At 43.0% G+C, this 22,376-nt stretch overlaps 1 long non-coding RNA gene across 1 annotated transcript in view; it reads right to left on the bottom strand.

The window, feature by feature from the left end:
- Nucleotides 1–8,312: 8,312 nt before the first annotated feature.
- The window catches only part of LOC117359342, a 31,081-nt gene continuing 17,017 nt past the window's right edge, over nucleotides 8,313–22,376 (bottom strand). The window contains exon 3 of the long non-coding RNA XR_004539210.1: nucleotides 8,313–8,436. This is a non-coding gene — a long non-coding RNA (uncharacterized LOC117359342). The remainder of the gene's footprint in view (nucleotides 8,437–22,376) is intronic.

Here is a 22,376-nt window from a genome sequence, read left to right as displayed (position 1 = left end):
CAGAAAACAGATAACCCCATGCAAATGCAGGACCAAAAATTAAAAGTACTAATATTTACAAACAAACCCTAAGGTGCAAGACGCTGTAAGCAGTACAACCCCAGAGGAAAAGAAACAAATGCATTTCTTCCAGAAAAGACAGCAGATGTAAATCAATCACTAAATTAAAAAATAAAATCATTCCCCCTACCGTTGTTGTCTCCCTCTCTTCATGCTGTGCCTTGCCTTCTGGCCTGCCCCCCGGTGTTATCTTTGGGTCGGCTCCCTCTTCCTAAGTGCTGCAGTGCACAAAACTGTGGGCAACGGCTCCTCACGCGTCCCACGTCAGAGAGAAGGCTTCCGGTTTAGGCGCAGGATGCACTTCGGAGTCTCTTCTCATGGCTTTGTGCACTGCAACATTCAGGAAGAAGGAGCCAGCCTGAAGACAATGCCGCGTTGATCGCACCGTGGACCGGTGGCTGAGGAACACTGCCTTGGGCCCGATGCATGTGCCAGCCCTGTGGACCGGCAGGAAATTTCTGTGGACCGGCACTGGTCCATGGACCGGCGGTTGAAGAACGCTGCTCTATAACACTACTGCTTACTCCAGCAGTAACACTAACCATGTGTTCCAAAGTTTTCTGAAAATCATTCAGAAATGTTGGATAAATGACATTCATCCCCAGTAAATAAACTGGCACACCCAGGATAATCGCCAGGTTCCACTATAAATGCGCCTGTTTAACTTTCAAAATCCTATATGGTATCCTCCCTCCCTTTATCCCTCTTTCTTGGAATTCCTCAAACCCTAATACCAGCAGATCCTCCCACAAATTAAAACTATCCTTCCCCTCGCTAAAAGGCATTTCCCACACAGGAAAGCTAGGGACCTCCCTCCACTTCAAAATCACTTAGCTCTGGAACTTGAGCTCTCTCCAAGTTTTCCGCAAACATCTGAAAACCTGGCTTTTCTCAAAAAATGTAAGTCTCCCTCCAACTTAGGAATCAAGGAAACTCTTATACCTTGGCATCCCAAATCCTGTAAATTTTCTTCACACTTCTACCTCTAACCCTCTGTTGTAGTTCTTTCCTATTTCTCCTACTGTAAACCGCGTTGAGCTCTACAAACGTGGAGATGATGCGGTATACAAACCTAAGGATTAGATTAGATTAGGATCTGCTCAAAACTATCTATCATCTCTTTGCTCCACCTTTCTAATTAGCCAATTCATTTTTACCAGCCACTGGATCATCTCTTCTGATCTCAAAAGCAGCACCTTGGAATCACACCTGACTAATACAATACTAATCACCACCAGTTTGAGCACTGACACCTACACTAACAAAGTAACAAATTTGAGATAAAGACCCAAATTCTATAACCAGCACCTAAAGTTAGGCACCTATTTTGGCGGCGCCCAACTAGATCGGCGCCTATCTAAATTGAATAACAAGCTCTGATTGAAACAAAGGCGCCTATCAAGAACATTTAGGGGGGCCTTCAAAAAATAGGGGCTATGCATGTTAGGTGTGGGCTTGGCTACATGTTAGGCGCCTTGTTGCAGAATCACTGCTCTTAAGCGTGCTTATGCGCTCAGCTAGGCGCCCAACTTTTAGTTGTGCCTAGAGCTGGCCTATTTCTTGGGCGCCTCCAAAATAGGTTTCGCTCAGCGTGATTCATTAAACAGCACCCAATTTTATTTGAATCACGCTGAACAGTGCCGAAGTAGGCGCCTAACGTTTGGGCGCTTCTTATAGAATTTGCCCTAAAGTGTCAGCATTCAATATCAGGTGTTACCTTACCCAGTAAAACTCATCTACAATCTCAAAAAATCAGACCATATAAGCCCCTTCTACAAAAAACTGCACTGGCTGCCAATGGAGGCAAGGATTATCTTCAAATTTGCTTGCCTCTGCTTCAAAACCCTAACAGGCTCGTCTCCAATCTACCTGTCAGATCACTTTGTCCGTCCTGGCCCCACCCGCACACGTAACGCCCACTTGTTTGCCTTCCAGTCCCTAAATTGCTGCATCTACAAGAGATTCCTTGACAATCCCTGGCGTTCCAGGCAGGCAAATGGAACAAATGTCTTTCCACTCTCATCTCTAATTCTCCCTCCTACCAAACTTTCAGGAAATCAATCAAAACTTATCTCTTTGACAAATATCTCTGACTCCCGCCCTCCTTGCAACTCTACCTTTAACTATGCCTTGTACCTCCCACCTACCTGAACCTCCTACCTACCTGCCTCCTACCTACCTGCACCTCCTACCTACCTGCACCCGACTTCCTAAGCTACGCTGATTGACTTGTTTATAACCTCGCTATCTCCTTCTTGCTTGCTCCCGACCTGCTAAGCTATATTGATTGATTGACTTATTTGTAACTTCGCTGTAGATGTGCAGTCTCTTGCATGTAAACCGCTCTGAACTATTCTGGTACTGCGGTATACAAAAATAAAGTTGTTATTATTATTATTATATCAAAATGGACCTCAGAATCTGATTGTAATCACGCCCCCAAACGACCGCACGGATTGGTGAACAGCGATCCTGACGCATGCACAGACAATCTTCTTTGTCTGTGCATGCTTACAGAGCTTTGGGGTTTTAAAAACACTTTTTTATTTCGCGAGCCCGTGGTTTTAACCTGCTTTAAACCTGCGGGTTAAAACCACGGGCTCACACTATGGGGAAGGGCAGGAGAGTCGGGGCAGAGAACAGGGCAGTCGGAAAGGACCTGAGCGACTGGTCCTTAGCAGTTGCTTATTTTTTGATCGACCAGCCCAGTCGGTGGTCCTCATTTTTTAGTGAATCGCTTCCTGCCTATATTTGCATGCCGTTCCCCCTCATTTGCATGCGTGGATTGGATCGGAGGTTGATCGGCAGCGAGGTTAGTGAATAAGTTTGGGGAACAATCGGGTCGCAAAGTGGTCACAAAGTGGTCAGGACACGATCGGCGTCCTTAGTGAATCTAGCCCTTTATCTCAAATTTGTTACATGTCAATACAATACAAAACCAGGAAACAATTTAAAAAAAGGTGTTATCCATAGTGCATCAAGTTTTATATCAGGTGGCCCCAGTGTATTTTCAAAAGTATCTGGAAATATATCAACCAGGAAGAATGTTGAGGTCCGAGGGTGGGATGAGATTGACAGTGACTAGGGAATGCACTATGCTGTGGTGAGGGCTATAATGTTCTCAATAGCTGGAGTGAAAACGTGAAATGCACTAATAGGGAACTTGCGACTCTGTGCTGATCGTGTAAATTTCAAGAAGTTCCTGAAAACACAGTTATTTGTTGATGCATTTATGTAATATCTATTGGCAGTTAGTAATGAAGATATAAAGTAAGATGTTCTTGTCTTCGTAATGATATGTATGTTTATTTGGAAACCACTTGGTAACAGGTGGTATATACATTTTAAAAATAAATAAATGATAAATACTGTTTACACTCAGCTCAATGAGTGGATGAATGCCCAACTCCCACCAGATCTGAAAATGTAATGAAGTTTAAACCATAGAACAGGGGTAGGGAACTCCGGTCCTCGAGAGCCATATTCCAGTCGGGTTTTCAGGATTTCCCCAATGAATATGCATAGAAAGCAGTGCATGCAAATAGATCTCATGCATATTCATTGGGGAAATCCTGAAAACCTGACTGGAATATGGCTCTCGAGGACCGGAGTTCCCTACCCCTGTCATAGAACACCATGCCCATTCAACCTATTGAATATATTGAAAAAGCATAAACAACCAAATGCCAATATCCAGTCATCTTGAACATCAAAACTGAAAACCTAGCTACAGAGGTTAAGTTGTCCAGCAACCTCCCCACCCCCCAAACAAAACTGGTTTAGTGAGTTGAATATGCCAGCTTTGGGATTCTGAATGCACTATATCTCTTAGGGCTCCTTTTATGAAGCTGCTTTAGCGGTTTAACACACGCTAATTTGCCGGCCATGCTAGCCGCTACCGCCTTCTCTTGAGCAGGCGGTAGTTTTTCGGCTAGCGCATGCTAAAAAGTTGCGTGCGATAAAGCTGCTAATGCGGCTTCGTAAAAGGAACCCTTAGTTTTCTGCTTTGCACATTACAGGAGGAAATTTGGCGGATTCCCAGTTCAGTTTTTGACTGCACATTTCTAATATGGTGTCATTTATTCTGTATTTGGTACGGCTCTACCATTTTTTTTCCAACTAACCAAGGTGAGGTGTTTTGTGTGTATTATAGTTTCTGTATAGGGGTTTGTAGCAGTCTGACTTATTTTTTTCCAACAAACTGTGCATTCTAATGACTAGTGTAAAATTATTATTTTTTATTTATTGCTTATTGAAACTTCTATACCACTACTAATGATTAGGGAGTCGATGCACAGAAGTACACATGAGCTTCTGTAATTACAATACACATGAGCTTCTGTGTTACAATACACAGTTAGAGTGTTTCTGTTACATCACATTTACATATCTTTTACATTAGTCTTTTGACTGTGTTTACAGTAATTATATACTACCTTCATCCTATATATCACTAGAGAATACTATATTCACCCTATATATACACACTCATGTTACATATTTATATATTAACTAGTCTTATAGCCCATTATATTAACGGGTGCTAGAATATATGTGTGTGTGTCTGTCTTTATTTCTTTCTCTCTCTCTCTCCTTAGCCACTTTCTGTATTTCTGTCTTTCTTTTTCCTCGGCTGTCCACCCATTCTCCCTTCCTTTTACCTTCCCTGTGTCCAACACCACTCCTTCACTGCTCCACTTATCCAGCAGCAGCCCTTCTCCCTTTTTTTAATCTCCCCCCTGTCCAGCAGCACCTCTTTCCTGTCTCCCTGTCCAGCAGTAAGCCTCCCTTCCTTTTTCTCTCCCCCATCTCTTCCCCTGTTCATCAGCACCTCTTTCCTGCTCCCCCGTCCAGCAGTAGGCCTCCCTTCCTTTTTCTTCCCCCCTAGCACCTTTTTCCCGCTCCCCCATCCAGCAGTAGGCCTCCCTTCCAAAAAAAAGCCTCCCCCGACAAAGCGCTCCCTCCCTTCCCCCCTCCCTGAACCCCCAAAAATGGCAGAAGGAATGCCGACTCCCTCCTACCATCAGCACTCCCCCCCCCACAGCACTCTAAAATATGGCAGGAGGGATGCCGACTTCCTCCTGCCATCGGACCAACTCCTTTCCTCCCCCCCCAAAAAAAAAACAACACATGGAGGGATGCCCACTCCCTCCTGCCACTGGATGGGAACCCCCACTTCCCCTCCCCTCCCCTCCCCTCTAAAAGTTGGGAGCAGGAGGGGTGCTCAGTCCCTCTTGCTCCTCTGACGAACTGCGGGCCTTAGGCCCCGCCCCAGTTCATCATGTGCTTTCTGCCCTCCGCCGACAGCTGCGGCGGCCTGCAGCCACCAAAAGCCACCGCGGCCTGCAGCCGCCGACAGCCACCACGGCCTGCAGCCGCCAACAGCCGCCGCGGCTTGCAGGCGCCAACAGCCGCCGCGGCTTGCAGGCGCCGACAGCCGCCGCGGCTTGCAGATGCTGACAGCCGCCGCGGCCAACAGCCTCCGCGCCGCCTGAAGCCAATAAAACCCTAAGCCGCGCATGCACACTCCTACCTGCGGGAACCTACAGCGCACATAAAATGGGAGCACGCAGTTAAGAGTGCGCATGCGCGGCTTAGGCTTTTATTATATTAGATATCACTCATCTTGCATATATCATTAATATACTCGTCCTACCTATATCACATATATTAATTAGTATGGTGCATTATGTTCTTTTAAATCCTACTTATTTACACGCATACTACCAGTATCGTGTACTATGTTCATCCTGATATGTACCCTGGTTGCAAGGGGAATGGTTATTGTGAGGTAAGTTCTAGTGGTCATCACACCATTTAAGGATGGCCTTGCATGTGAGTACTGACACCTTTTTGCTGGAAATGACAAGCATTGTCCAGATTCCTATTTTCCCTCACCCCATCCTTGGCCAGTAGACATTTGCAAGTTTCTATTTCTCCCCCAGCTCTGCTGCTGAGTATAGCCAGAGCTCAAATGTAGTTTCATAGAACCCTTCTCCCCAAGCCTTTGATCCAGTCAGAACCCTTTGATCCCTTCTCCCCACAGCCTTTGATCCATTTACAGTGTTCCTGTCCTGAGACAAATCCTCTAGAGCTGAGTCCATTCCATTCTTTTATATATTTAGTTCAGGGCCAGCATGGACAAAAGAAGATGGCAGTGATTAAAGACAGCTCAAGTACTGGAGCCAAAGAGATAATGAGACTGCAGGATGCATAACTAGAGACTCTGCTGTATTTTAGTACAAACACACAGGCCTCCCGAACGTTATCTTGTCTGTGGATTAGCTGGAACAGCCTTATGAATTCAGGAGCCATGTGGGCTGAACTGGTCAACGAGTGCAGTGATGGGAGCCATGATGACACAGTTTTAGGGAAGGAGGAGGAGTATGCAAAGCAGCTGTAAGTGCAGGGGCACGAGTCTCTTGCCAGGACACATTTCCAGGGCGGAAAGAAAAATGAACAAATGTGGCAGCAGGAGTAGTGAGAGCTTCTGCCATGATGACATGCTTCTAAAGCCAAAGTAGCAAGTGCCTTGCATGCAGCAAAGCATGAGATCCTGCCACTATTTATATTCCCTAGATATAAAACCACTGACACAATCCAAGTAATTAGCATGCATATCAAGAATAGCTAACTCAAACACTTATGCGTCAGTTCTCTTACCGTGTGATGCTGTGACTCTGTTTAATTCTGGCCAGAATTATTTGTGTCCACATATTAGTACATGGTACAGAAACAGTGAAAAGTTCATTGGCGCAGCTGTTTACCTGCTTTCTGGCTCTTCGATGAATGCTGGCTTCCTTTCTTGATTTTAAATAAAGTAAATACTCTAAATCCACCTCCTTTTTGGATCTTTTGCAAAATTATGCACTGTCTAGAGAACTGATAAATTGAAAGTCATTGAATAAATTCTGCCTTCTCATCTATGTGTACTTTTTTAAAAAAAAATCTTCCTGATAATTTTTCCAGGAATTAGACACTTGCAGGAATTGAATAATTTAAAACAAAAATCTACAAATCGATTTTCCACTGACTGGTTGATTCCGATTAAGGAAATTTGTTCACAAGTCATCAAAAGCCCCTATATTTAAAAACTAGGATTGTAATAGTAGACTGCTATATCTGACAGACACTCACTTCTTGTTACGTCACTATCTTCTCTAGCAGGCTGATGCTTTAAGTAGTCTTTGCTCACAATCACAGAGGCCCTCGAATTATAGACTTTCACTAAAGACAAAACAAAGGAAGGATACTACAGAACTGATGTACAAGGGTATAAAAGTCTAATCTTTATTAAGAAAGATGCAATGTAGCATTCCAAACAAATGGTCCTCTTGTGTGAGTACACCTAATCCAACATGGTCCATGCTTCGGAAAACATTCCTTTGTCAGGGGTCCACAATGTAGAGGTACATCAGCGTAGAGAACCTGAATAAAACAACTGTCCTTAAAAGGACTGACGACGTTAACATCCAGTGAGGGCTGCTGCTCGGGAGTATGCAGGAACCATTTTTGGATGTTAACGTCGTCTGTCCTTTTAAGGACAGTTGTTTTATTCAGGTTCTCTACGCTGATGAACCTCTACATTGTGGACCCCTGACGAAGGAGTGTTTTCCAAAGCACAGACCGTGTTGGGTCCCGTGTACTCACACAAGAGGACCATTTGTTTGGAATGCTAACACAACTTGGTACAACAGGCACGTGTTATAAAGGAAGCTGATGCAGCTGTTTTGATTCCCAAGGATAGTGCTTCAAATTGTCTTTTAAGAATCACATCCACTCTATGATCCTGCATATTCTTTAATACCACGCCTTCCTCACTTGCTAGGGACGGGCAGTTGGTTACCTGCGCTATCAAAGAATCTACCTTGGGCTGAGCAAACAGCTGCTGATACTCATGTGCCACCAGATCCAGCCAAATCACAGTCTTGGCCACTTTAAGGGACCCCTCAGGAGCATCCCAATGCTCTGTGAACAATACATTGATATCAGGGTGCAAGTGAAACAAAGAAGACTGTGCTCTTACTCTGCTCATTATAGAGCAGGGAGCAGAAGGGACCTGCTGGGAGTCCAAGTTTAACTCAGCAATAAACTCTAACAAAGCCAAGGGTCTGAACAGCCTGCAGTCACTTGGACAGTCCTCTAAAAATAGGACATGTCTGGTAATCCTATGTTGTGACATTTTAGTGATTATCATATATTTGCTTTTTAAGCCTGCACAGTACAAATACATAAAGAAAGATTACCATGTATACTTATACAGCTTTATTGAAAAGGCTTCTAAATAATAACTGAAATGTCTGCATGTGTTTTTAACTTCTTTACAATACTTGACTTGACATCCCAGATGTTCATGAGCACAGCAATTTTTCATGCCTGAAAAGAGAGAATAAACCTTATGAATATTGTAATAACCTGCATAATGTGTTATAAGCTAGACAGCGGGAGCTCAGCTAGAATCCAGATGTGTGGAACCTCTTAGCTGCCTATTTAAAACATAGAATGCACGCTATTTGTATTCCCCGAAAGCAACATATTATTGCTGACTGTAAATTCTTCTAGGTCTTGAGATGATATGAATTGAAACTTTGTGCCAATGACATTTTTGAAATGAAAATCATCTGTATGAATACCGGGCCATTGTGCAAAATAGTTTAAAAAGAGGAACACACAGAGGAGAAAAAATGACAGTATACTGTATATAAAAAAATCCCATCCCCCTTACTTTAAATACTGTGATAAAGTAAGGAAATCATTTTAGTAGGGTTAGATGTCATTTAAAATGTATAACAAGTGGGGAAAGTACTGTACTGTATGTATGCAGACTATGGCTTCTGGCATTCTGTCCAAATTCAATGTAAATATGCGTGGCATGAGTGTGTGTACATTTTTGTGCATGTATGTTTGTGCAGCAGATAGAACCTGGTCAGACTTCCCAGATATACAATGGTCCGACCTGAACAGACTATACAAAAATACAATCATGCAGCATGTGACCTCAACCACTGGTCCCCATACCTGTTAAAAAACTCCAGCACAAAAATTCTGCACCCACCTCTTGCAATGGATGAGCTGCATGCTTACAGAAGGCCAATTTCCACAAGATCTCAATGAAATCATTATCACCCCTATTCTGTAAGACCCAAAAGGTGCAACAGATCAGCCATCCAACTACAGACCTATAGCTTCAATACCGCTACACGTCAAGCTAATGGAAGGCCTTGTGGCAAAACTTCTCACCGACTATCTAGAAAACCATAACATACGCCACCCCTCACAATCATGCTTCAGGGTCAACTACAGCACAGCGACACTACTAGGCTCTCTACTAGACACAGCCAGACAACATCTAAGTAAAGGCAAAAAAAAAAGCTAGTCATACAACTTGATCTCACTACAGCATTCGACCTGGTAGACCATGACATCCTACTGCAAACAATGGAAGCACAGGTAGAGTTTACACATGGTTTCAAGGATTACTTCAATCCAGGAGAAATAGTGTTAAACAAACAAAGAAAAATCAGATTCCTGGACCAACCCCTGCAGAGTTCCCGAAGGCTCTCCACTATCTCCAACACTCTTCAATCTCTACATAGCCACACTTGGCACTTGCTTGGACAAACTAGGCATAACTTCATACAGCTACACAGAAGACATCACTGTCCGTCCTTTCAACCAACATACCTCAAACACAACACTAGAAACAGTGACAAAATGGATGAAAGACCACAAACTAAAACTGAACCAAGACAAAACTAAATTCCTACTTCTCAAAAAAACAAACAAAACCCCAACCATAACAAACCTTGAAATAAACTCCATCACATACCCCTTGCAACCCAATCTAAAACTGCTGGGAATAGTGATAGACAAATACTGCACCATGCAACTGCAAATCAACAAAACAGTCCAGAAAGCCTTTGCAGTCATGCACAACTGAATCAAATCCGAAAATACTTTGACAAAAAGCAATTGAGACTGCTGGTCCAGTCCCTAGTTCTAGGACTCCTAGACTACTGTAACATCCTATACCTGTCATACCCTGCCAACATGATAAAACAGTTATAAACAGTACAAAATCCAGCCCTCAGACTGATATACTTGTTGAAAAAATATGACCATATTACCATTGCTTTCCAAGACTCACACTGGCTCCCTGTACAAGCATGCATACTCTACAAATTCTACTGCATACTATTCAAAGTCCTGAATGGCGATGGACCAACCTATCTAAACAATCACCTAACCAGGAACATTCAGACCAAGGAGAACACAGGCACCCTTCTCTCACACCCCAATCAAAGGCATACAACGTAAGAAAATATATGACGGCCTACTATCTACCCAAGCAGCGAAACTAGACCAACACATCTCAAACCTACTTATCACAAAGTTCAACTACAAAACCTTCAGGAGAGAATTAAAAACCAAGTTATTCTGGAAATTTGTCAAGTCAAACTAACTTTCTCAATATATCCCTGGACCCTAACGCTTCTTCTAATTATCTATCTTATAATTTCACTGGGTATGCTCAGACTAATTCTTTTGTAATCTGCCTAGAACCGAGATTGAGAGCGAGACCAGAAGGCTTTGAGCATGCGCAAATGCTCAAAGCCAGTCCAGCCCAGCCCAGACCAGAAGAAGGAGGATCTCCGAAGCACCGCCCAGCCCAGGCCGCGCCAGAAGAGGGAGGATCTTCGGGCACCGGCACTGGTGCCAAGTCGGGTGCCAAAGGGTGTCATTGACTGCTCGGGGGGGGGGAAGTAGGATCGCGGTGGAGGGGGGCAACACGAGCTGGGGGGATGCCGGATCGTGGGGGAGGGCACTCGTACTGCAAGGCAAGCTCGGTTTACGAGGCACCAAGTTTGCGAATGTTTTGCTCGTCTTGCAAAACACTCGCAAACTGGTGCACTCGTAAACCGAGGTACCACTGTAAAATTAACTGGGTAGGCAATTTTCAAAAAGCCAATTTCTGCACATAAATCTGTTGTATGAATGAAAGTGTTTTTTTGATAATCATTTCCTTAATATCTGCATTTCAATGCCTTTATGAAAGACACTACTATAGCAGTTTATGTGACAGGAAGGATGGAAATCCCAAGTAAGCGTAATTAACGGGGAGGAAGAGAACAGTTACGGTTCTTAATGGATTTGCAAAGGTATGAAGAATTTAAAGGCAGTTGAATGAAAGGAAGACATCCTGAAGTTTCAATCTGAGTCAGCTCAGTTTTGATGCTATTTCAGCATTTCTTGAAGAAGAAAAGGACCTCTTTAGTGAAAAATTTCCTGTTGTGAGAATAGCCTTAACTGAAACAAAGCCCTTTAAAACTCAGCCAATACAGTACTGCTAATTATATGCTGTGCTAGAGACAAAGGCATGAAATAGCTACAAGGAGGGAGAGTGATTCATTTTCAGTCCTGAGCAAGTGCCACATGCTCTGTTATGTTGTTTCTCTTGTGTATGATAGCAACTGGGCACCCAGATGTCATTATAGAAGAGACAGAATAGAATAGAGCATAAGTCAGCATTTGCATGCCAACATTTAGGTGCTATCATTTATACAATCAGTGGCATAGTATGGGGTTGTGGGGGGAAGACTGCCCTGGCACCATCTTGGCTCACCCATCTCTTCAAATCTTTGCCTCAGCAAACAGCATCTCTTACCTGCTGCTTGTGCCTGCCTCAGCTCTCCTTCTGATGTCACTTTCTGGTCGCAGGACCAGGAAGTGATATCAGAGGGAGAGCTGAGGCTGGGAGGGAGGGAGGGAAGGGGGTTGGGTGCAGTGCCTGACAGGGAATGGAGGGAAGGGGGCTAGGTGCAGAGCCTGACAGGGCAGGGCACTTGAATGTTAACCCACCTGACTTATATTATAAATGAGTGGTCGGGTGACAATGGAGTGATTGTGGGAAACGATTCTTGATAAAGCGTTGAATACGTGAAACATGTCGGATTCGAGTTTCCCCGATCATAAAAACTGAGATAAGTCATAAGCCAGCCCATGCCCAGCCTTGGACGAGCTTAAGTGTCTCAACGCATCTCCATCAACTGCAACATACACCTACAGTGTAAGCGTCTTGCCTTGGTTTTTGTTTTTTGTTTTTTTTTTAAACCAGGCATTTTGATTGGCTGCTAGACAGCGGCAGGATACCTACTGCTGCCTGCAATCGGGACGCCCTTACAGTGGAAATTGTGAGCCTTCCAAAAAACCCACAAAATACCAACTGTACCTACAGATAGGAGACACCTACAGACCTGAGGGCATTGGTAGTTGTGTACAATAGATTTTTAGGTGTGTCTGGAGGCAGTGATGTACCGGGGGGGGGGGGGGGAACGGAACGCCCCAGGTGCCAGCTAAGAGGGGGTGTTCCCAGTCTTGGAGTCACGGCCCGGCCCCAAGGCTCTGGGTAGTCTCGTGGCCCAGCATGTTCCCAGCCTTCTCGTCCAGCCTGATGTCTCTTTACCTTCTGTTAAGCTGAAAATACTGCCGGCCTCAGCAGTGATTCAGCTATGTCGCCCGCTGCTCCCCTTCTTGCTTTCCACGTCTGCCAATGATACAACTTCCTGTTTCCGCCCGGATGGATCGCGGTAGACGCAGATGGAAAGCAGGAAGGGGATCCGCAGGCAACATAGCAGAATCACTGCTGAGGCCAGCAGTTTTTTCATCTTGACGGAAGGTAAAGCATCGGACCAGCAAGAGTTATTACAAAAAAAATTTTTTTACATGGGGTGTTAAACAATGATGGGCCCCAGGTGTCACATACCCCAGGTATGCCACTGCCTGGAGGGCTCAATATACAAAATAATGGTGTTAAGGTGGGATTTGAGCCTGGGTCCCATTATGTGTGTTCCTATATATACTTACAACTCTGTTCTGCTAGGATGTATGTGTGGCAATTTACTAGGAATGGTGCTATTGCTTGTTTTTGTGTGGTTTTCTCTAGGACTTTTTTTTTAATAGTAAAGAAATACAAACAGGATAAAAATGTCTGCAAAATACCATGATACATTTTTAATCCTCCATTGACTGCTCCTCTCTCTCCCCTGAAAGTGAAACCAAAAGGGGGATACCAGGGTCTCTTAGAGTCTATGACAAATTTATAGTAGGAAGTAAGTCTGAAGAATAGTTCACTGGTTAATGCAGTGGGTTGTAAACCAAGGGACTGCCATCTCCGGATCAGACCTATGGTCCATCGAGTCCGGCGATCCGCACACGTGGAGGCCCAGTCAGGTATACACCTGATATAGTTTTAGTCACCCATATCCCTCTATGCCTCTCGCAAGGAGATGTGCATCTAATCTGCCCTTGAATCCTAGCACAGTGGATTCCTTAATAACCTCCTTTGGAAGAGCATTCCAGGCGTCTACCACTCGCTGCGTGAAGCAGAACTTCCTGACATTTGTCCTGGACTTGTCCCCCCTTAGCTTCAAACCATGTCCTCTTGTCCGTGTCACGTTGGACAATGTAAATAATTTATTTTCCTGCTCTATTTTATCGATGTCTTTCAGTATTTTGAACGTCTCGATCATGTCCCCTCTTCTCAGCCTCTCCTCCTATCACTAATACATTTAATAAAGTATTGAACCCATTTATTCCTGCATCCCTTCTTTTTAATCTATTTGCATCATTGCTTTTCTGATAACTTTCTCAGCTTGTTTTAGCCTTTCTAGAAATTGCTGTCTTTCCTCTTCTTGAGATCAAGTAGTTGTGAAAGCATGTTTTCCCCTTGTCTTTTCAGCTATTTCAAAAACCATCCTTTTATTTTAAAAAAAATCTCTGAACTGTATTTGCTTTCCTAACACAAGTTTTGTTACACTTACAATATCATAAAAAGAATATCAAAAAAGAGGGAAAAAAACCTCCCTCACAAATATATAATGTCACTCAAACAAAGAGAGAAAGCCAATATGTCAATAGTGTAATCACTAGGAATAACAGCACATAATGAATTAAATTGTTAACTTATTAAAAAAAGATTTAAATAATGTAAAAAATAAATAATGAATTAGGGTCTCAAAACCAAGGGTATTTTATTCCCTCTTTATTTGGGTGAACCTGTAGGGATGAGGCTTCACACAGGACTCAGATTGGGATGAAGCGTCCTAAATGGATGGCCTCTAACCCTTTTATTGAGTATCTTAACTCCCTTATTTACTTATCTAATGATTTGCAAGGTTACAGTCTCAACATGCATTTACATAGCTGATTACAACATGGTAACTTCCTTGTTTACATATCTAATGTGATTCTCAAGGCTACTATCTCACGTGCATCTGAATACATTATAGAGGTTACAATAAGGTGATTCCCTTGTTTATACTTCTAAAGCTTACCATCGCATGCGACATTCTAAAGGTTATAATGCATGTACCTCGTGATCACCTTTAAGCTCAGCGCGTGACAGAGGCCTGCTTATGTACGTAGTCAAGGTCTGTCTGCTGAAGTATCTTTCCATATAAGGCCTACTTAAATAAGATAAGGGTTAATTTGTGACAAGTAAGGGGGAGAGAGGGAATGATTCACCATTCTTTCACAGGGGCTTAGATCAGTGTGCTGACCTTGCCCTGTTACAGACCTGCGTCCCTTCGTGACCCTTACAATATCTCCATAGTTTTGCTCAGTTTTCTAGTTCCACTAAATTTTTCTATCCAGTTAATGAATCCTAGTTTTAAGTCCATTGCCTTGCCCTAACATTTTTTCCTGTATTATAACAATATCTTATACAGAAAGCATTCTACTTGTGAAACTGCTACATGGTATTTGTTTATATCTAATGTGTGTTCTTATGTTTTTGTATATTTATTTAATGGATGGGAAGGGGCATTTTCAATATGCTGTCCAAATCTGATTTTAGACGTTTTGCAAAAAAAAAAAAAAAAATAATCCAAAATTCTACTGTCAAACATGGCCATTTTCAAACCAGAAACACCTCCAGATGTCACCTACAAGTGAGTTCACTAGATATTTTGTAGGTTTTGGGACACTCACACTTTCCACAAGAGTACCAGTTAGACTGGGATATGGGCCTGGGTCGCCTTCTCTACAGTCTACTGCATCAACCACTCCAGGGACCTGCTTGCTGCTATAAACCTACAGCTGTCATAAATCCTGGAATCTACTATCACTTTCACCACCTATTAGGATGGGAGGGGTCAGTGGCCACTAGGGAATTAAAGGGGGGTCATGTTATTATTATTCCAGTGGTCATCTGCTCAGTTTGAGCACCTTTTTGGCACTTATTTGATCCTTTTTACTCTGGATGTTTTTACAATATTCCATTATAAGCCTGCCCTAGTCTCGTACAAAGCATGCCCCTACCCCCCTCCCCCCCAACACACACACAGACACACACACACTTCATGTTTAGTCTAAATGTGGAGATAAACTTCTTAAAATAGGTTTCATAAATAGTGATTTTGATATTTTTGCAAAAAGAAAAGTCCATTTGCTTCTTCATATTGTTTTTTGGACATTGTTGCCAGGATTCTGTATAGGACGCCTGGTCTCAGAAGCAGACAGGCGTCCTATACAGAATCTCACCTAGGCCCGCCTAAAAAGAACCTGTCAGGCCTCATATAGTAAACTCTTGGCTCAGCTCTATATTAATAGCTATTTAACTTTCTTATGAATTGCATCAATTTGCCATTTGAGCCAATTTTATGTGCCATGCAACAAGCTGGCAATGTTAAAGGTGTTTCAGTGGGATGTGCAGATAATGTCCTGCTATACATTACACATCCTGAAGGTACTATTCTGGCCCTGCTTCATTTAATAGATAAATTTGGCACTTGGTTAGGCTATAAAATCATTTGTAATAAATCAGAATTTTTACCCCTGAATAAATATTGTATTAAAGACTCTTTGTCCTCATTTCCTTTTCAAAGGCAGTGACAAGGATTAAAATACTTGGGTATATTGCTTCTATCTGAGCTGAATGATATTGTTGAATGTAATGAAAAATGATTAAAGCAAAAACTTAGACAGAGGTGTAGTCATCGGTCACTAGTGGGCATGATTGGAAATTATTAAAATATCTACCGGTATACCTCCTATACTTATGTATACCATGAACATAATTCCAATATACCTCTCTAGCTATTTTTATAAAGAAGGAAATAATCAGCTGGTTAGTTGTCTATGGAGGGTCAAACACCTGAGGTTTGTTCTTTGCACATTACAATGTCCTAAATATGCTGGGAGACTTAACTTTCCTCATTTTCCTCATTATGATACAGGCTTTCTTGCACATCGGGGCAATAATCTACAGATCATTCTTTGATGTCCAACTATGTGATAAATTATGTGACCCCAATCTTGAATACATGGTTGTTGCAGTGAGAGACGGGTTAGAACATAACCCTTTGGGTATCTTATTGTTCTATCGCCCAACAGTTCCTTGGCATAAATCCTTGGAATTAATTGCAGCTCTTATAGCAATCCTCATTTTGACGTACTCAAGATTATTTGCAATGGTGACCTGTCAATTGAGCGCAGGACAAAGAAGCGCTGACAATCACGTGCAAGATGTATGCGCGCCGCCAGTCCCGTCGCTTTAAACCCATTACGTTAGTGCTGTGAGGGGGGGGAACCCCCCACTACATGTAAGAGGCCTTGTGCTTCTGTTGGGGGTGTGTGGGGAATCCTCCCCACTACACTGAAAAACTCCCGTTCCAAAAACTTAATGGAAAATGTAAGTTTTAAGTGTACTTGGGGGGGGTTCACCCCTCCAAACCACCCTCCAACGGGAGGGGCTTCTCCCCATACCCCCTCACAGCAGTAATGTTACCGGATTAAAGTGGCAGGACCGACTATGCACATACACCCTATGCGTAATTGTCAGTGCGTCTTTGTCAGCGCAGTAAGAGATATTAATTTTCAGTTCGATGATGATAGTAATACAGATGTGGTTAATTTTAAATCATTTATGAGGTCATTAAGGTTGACATTTAATCTACCTGATAACACATGAAAAATGGCATATATTAGACCTTATTAGCTATTTGGATTTAAATAATCAACAATCCTTAATTTCCAGTAGGGAATGGCAGAGGGTGCTGTGGTCTGACCATTTTTTAGGTAGTTTCTGTATACCTATTTTTATGTCAAAAATTCATGAAACTATACAGGGAAGAATGATAACTGTGAGGAGAAAGATAAATATAGAGGAGTTTTGGTCTCAGCTATTAATAACTTTACCAACCACCCATTGATTGTAAATTTGTTGATATACTGAAAACATGGAGGGAGGAATCAGAAAAAAACCATTTGATTCCTTGGCACCTCTAATCTTATACCCATAAAGCTCCTCGGTATTCCTCCCACCATCGTGATTTCAAGTGAGGTTGTAAAAGATTAGAATGTAAATGGAAAAAAAGTAAATCAGAAGTTGATAAATTAAATTGGAGAAGAAAAATTACTGAGTATAATCAGGAATTATATAGAGCCTGAAAAACATACAGTATTATGGAAATAATACCCTTAGCGCACATGCGCACTTCAATTTTTATGGCTCCGTGCGTCCGTCGCTCTGTGGTCGGCAGAGAAATGTTGCAGAGTGTGGCGCATGCACACATTGGGAGCCGACATCGGGGAGAGAAGGAGGCGGCGGCGGCAACCGAGCTACGGAGCTAGGGGAGGGAAGGCCACAACTACTACCGCTCCGTGGTCGCACAGCCTTCTCCTCTGCCTCTACTCTCCCCTCTGGGTGAATTTCCGGGTCGAGGATGAGGATTTGTTGGAGGCTGGTGGCGCTGCCGCAGAGGGGGTGGGATGGGCTGGAGGGGCGGTCAAAGGAAGGGGAGCTGGGCGCAGGCAGAGAACGGGGGAGAGGGAAGGAAAGAGACAGACAAGACAGCGGCCAAGGAGAGAGAGAGAGACAAAGACACACAGGCAGCGGCCAAGGAAAGAGAGAGAGAGAGAGAGAGAGACAGAAACATACACAGACAGCAGCCAAGGAAAGAAAGAGATAGAAAGACAGACAGACACACAGGCAGTGGCCAAGGAGATAGAGAGACAGACAGCGGCCAACGAGAGAGAAAGAGACAGAAAGACAGACAGACACACAGCGGCCAATGAGAGAGAAAGAGAAAGAAAGGCACATAAACAGTGGCCAAAGAGAGAGAAAGAGACAGAAACATACACAGACAGCAGCCAAGGAGAGAGAGAGAGAAAGAAAGAAAGAGACAGAAACACAGACACACAGCGGCCAAGGAGAGAAAGAAAGAGACAGAAAGGCACATAAATAGCGGCCAAGGAGAAAGAGAGAGAAAAAGACAGAAACATACACAGACAGCAGCCAAGGAGAGAAAGAGATAGAAAGACAGACAGACACACAGACAGTGGCCAAGGAGATAGAGAGACAGACAGCGGCCAATGAGAGAGAGAGAAAGAGACCGAAAGGCACATAAACAGTGGCCAAGGAGAAAGAGCGAGAAAGAGACAGAAACATACACAGAGAGCGGCCAAGGAGAGAGAGAAAGAAAGACACACAGCTGCCAACGAGAAAGCGAGAAAGAGTCAGAAAGACACACAGACAGCGGCCAAGGAGAGAGACAGACAGACAGCGACCAAGGAGAGAGAGAGAGAGAGACAGAAAGACAGACAGACACACAGAAAGACAGACAGCAGCCAAGGAGGGAGGGAGAGACCGAAGACAGGCAGACAGAAGCCAAGGAGAGAGAGAAAGAGACAGAAAGGCAGACACACACACAGAGCGACAGAGGGAGACACACAGAAAGACAGCGGCCAAAGAGAGAGGGAAAAACAGAAAGATAGGCAGACAGCGTCCAAGGAGAGAGAGAGAGAGAGACAGAAAGACACACAGACAGTGGTCAAGGAGAGACACAGAAAGAAAGACAGACAGACAGACAGCGGCCAATGAGAGAGAGAGAGACAAAGAAAGACAGACAGACACATCTATTCTAGCACCCATTAATTTAACGGGCTTAAAGAATAGTTATGGAAATAAAATAGGTAGCTCTAGAGATCAGGGCAAGGCCCTATTTAAACTTTGGAAATCTCTCACCAGTACCACTAACGTAAATTACAAGAATAATGGACCTTCTGCAGATGAACTTGAAAAGTTCTTTGATGATAAAATCAAAATTATTAGGGCTTCTTTCATTACAGTGAGTTATGAGGATTTGATTTCCTGCAGGGAAATCTCAGATGATATACCGGTGGAAAGATGTTGGAGTGTATTTGAGCATGTTAATGAAGATCAGATTACAAAGCTATGCAATAAATTTGGTCAAAGTAAATTTTTTTTTGGATCCATTTCCATGTTATATTTTTTGAAAAATCTCTTTCCAGGCTGTCTTTTGGTTAACATTACTGATAAATTATCTCTTAGATAATGGTTATTTTTCTGTGTGCATAGGACATGTAGAGGGGCATAATAAAAAAAAAATATCTAAGTCCCCTTATGGCCTAAGCCCCTAAACGCTGAAAGTAGCACCAGGGAAAATGTCCATTCTCAAAAAAAAAAAGTCCAAAATGAGATTGTTTTTTTTTAGAATGGCCTACTTCTATGTTCAGCAGTTTAATCACCCAGACCACCACTACGTCTAACCTTAGAACACATTATCAACCAAAAAATTGTCCAAGTCCCAAACGCCCACACAAGACCTTTTAGGCGAAGGAGGGGCCAGTCCTTCACCTAAAAGCTGGATTCTGTAACCGACGTCTGTCAAAAACAACATCGGTTACAGAATCCCCCCCTCCCCCCGCAACGATCACAGCAGGAGAGATGCTTAATCTCTCCTGCTTCGATTACGATCCACTCCCCTGATCCCCGACAATACCAGCAGGAGGGAGCCCAAGCCCTCCTGCCAAAGATGGCACCGCAAAACCCTTCCCCATGAATACCAGCAGGAGGGAGCCTAAGCCCTCCTGCCCAAGATGGCACTGTGAACCCCCCCCCCCATGAATACCGGCAGGAGGGAGCCTAACCCCTCCTGTCGAAGATAACACTATGAACCCACCCCACCCTCACGAATACCGGCAGTAGGGAGTCCAACCCCTCCTGCCAAGGTGCACCCCCCGCACTCCCCCTGATTGACACCCCCAAACTCCCGATCTCCCCCTGAATCCATGAACAGCCCCCTAACCCCAACACCCCCCAACCCCCGACATCCCTCCTCAACTTACTTTAACTTGGACGGATGGACGGAATCCAAGCCCGGCCGGCTGGCAGGCACGCCATCCTCTGAATGGCAGGCCTAGGGTCTGATTGGGCCAGGCAGCTAAGGGCCCACCCATAGGAGGGGGCTTAGGCGCCTGGGCCAACCTAGCCAATGTTCCTAAGGCCCCGACCACAGGAGGGGCCTAAGAAAACTGGATCGCTATCATGGTAGGAGAGATTGGGCATCTCCCCTGCCACGGTTCATGGAGTTTGGGGGGATCGCGATTGCGGCAGGGGAGATTAGGCATCTTTCCTGCCGCAATTATTGTGTTGAGGAGTGGGCAGGTTGCCGTGGCTGCTGAGCTGATCATAGCAGCCGCGATCAGCTCAGTGGCCCCTATTTGGAACTTATACATGTTTTGACTTGGTCTAAGTCAAAATGTATAAGTTTCGACTGGGCAACCTTGTTAAAGTTTTGGTTATACTTGCTGTACGACTAAGTCTAGGTTGGCCCACCTCCCGCCCTTTCCCCTCCTCTAAAAATGCCTCTTTTCTTTCTAGACGTTTAGAGACAGGGTAAAGGCCTAAGCTGGTTTTAGATACATCTAAAACCAGCTTTGATAATCAGTACTTGGACGATCTGTCTTTTTGATCGTCCAAGTACCGATTTAGGCCACATTTTGAACATTGGGGTTTTTTTTATTATGAGCCCCATAGCTCTTACTCCTTTGATGAAAGGTGTTGACTTAAATCCAACTATCCCGTTGAATTACCATCCGATTGTCAATATTTCATTATTAACTAAGATGATTGAGGCCATTATCTCTCAACAACTTTCCAATTATATAGATATATTTTCTATCCTAATACATCTCAACATAGCTTTCAACCCAATTTTAGCACTGAAACTCTACTAGTATCATTCACTTCTAAGATTCAAAGTTTACTATCCCAGAATCGATATGTTATTTATTACAATTTGATGTTTCTGCGACTTTTGAAGTAGTCAACCATAATATCCTGATTCAATTTCTCTCAGATATAGGATTAGATAAAAAAGTTTTTAAATGGTTTATTGGATTTCTTACATCACGCTCATATGTGGTAAATTTTGAGAGCAAAACATTGGCTGTATGGATGCCAGCTTGTGGTGTCCCACAAGGCTCTGTGTTGTTCATGATTCTTTTCAACATCTATATGACCACATTAAAAAATTATAAATTAAGTTCCATTGAGACAATGTTTACTTATGCTAGTGATATTTTCATCTTGTTAGAAGTTGATTCCAATTTGAGTAACTTTACATCCATTATAAATGCTTGCATTTCTGAATTACAATCTTGGTCATTGCAGGTTCAAATGAAGCTCATTGCATCAAAGACAAAATTACTGTGGTTTGGCCCACAAATTGGAAATTTACCATCTTCTGTCATCCTTAATTCTGGTGATATTTTGAATAATGAATCATCATCCAAAGTTTGGGTGTTGTTCTAGATTCTTCTCTCTCATTCCAATGTCAGGTAAATCATCTTATCGAAAAATGTTTCTTTAGTCTTCACACGTTGAGAAAAGTTCACCATCTGTTTCATCAATATCATTTCACAGTATTTGTTCAAGCTATCATCCTGGCACAGTTGGATTATCACAACTCTATCTATGTGGGATTAAGTAAAGGAAATGAGAAATGGCTACAGTTGATTCAAAATACTGCAGCCAGACTGATCTTGGAAAAAAAGAAGTTTGATCATGTGTCACCTCTGCTGAGGAAACTTCATTGGCTTCCCTTTAGATTGAGTGTTCGATTTAAATGTGCCTATATAGTTTTAAAAATATTACATGGACTTTTTGTTCCTCTAATCCCTTTATCTCTAAACACCATGAGATCTTTGGGTACAAGAACAACTTACATATATAAGCTTTCTTTTCCAACCTTAAGAGAAATAAAGTCCGCAGCAAAATTTCCTATTCTTTTCCATATCTATTAACAGTGATATGGGATGAATTACCATCTTGTCTATCCCTTCAGATCTTCCACAAAACCTTGAAAACTGACTTGTTCCAGCATTTTTTAAGTAACAGTTCTGAGTGTTAATAGATTCCTGTTTTGCAATCTAATTATGTAAACTGAATTGAGCTCTTAACTCTAGGAGATGATTCAGTATATAACTCTAAGATTTAGATTAGATTAGATTTT

The sequence above is a fragment of the Geotrypetes seraphini genome, chromosome 1 (genome assembly GCF_902459505.1).
Source record: "Geotrypetes seraphini chromosome 1, aGeoSer1.1, whole genome shotgun sequence".
Classification (NCBI taxonomy): Eukaryota; Metazoa; Chordata; class Amphibia; order Gymnophiona; family Dermophiidae; genus Geotrypetes; species Geotrypetes seraphini.
Note: the sequence above shows the minus strand (reverse complement) of the source record. Positions and strands in the feature narration are given on the sequence as shown.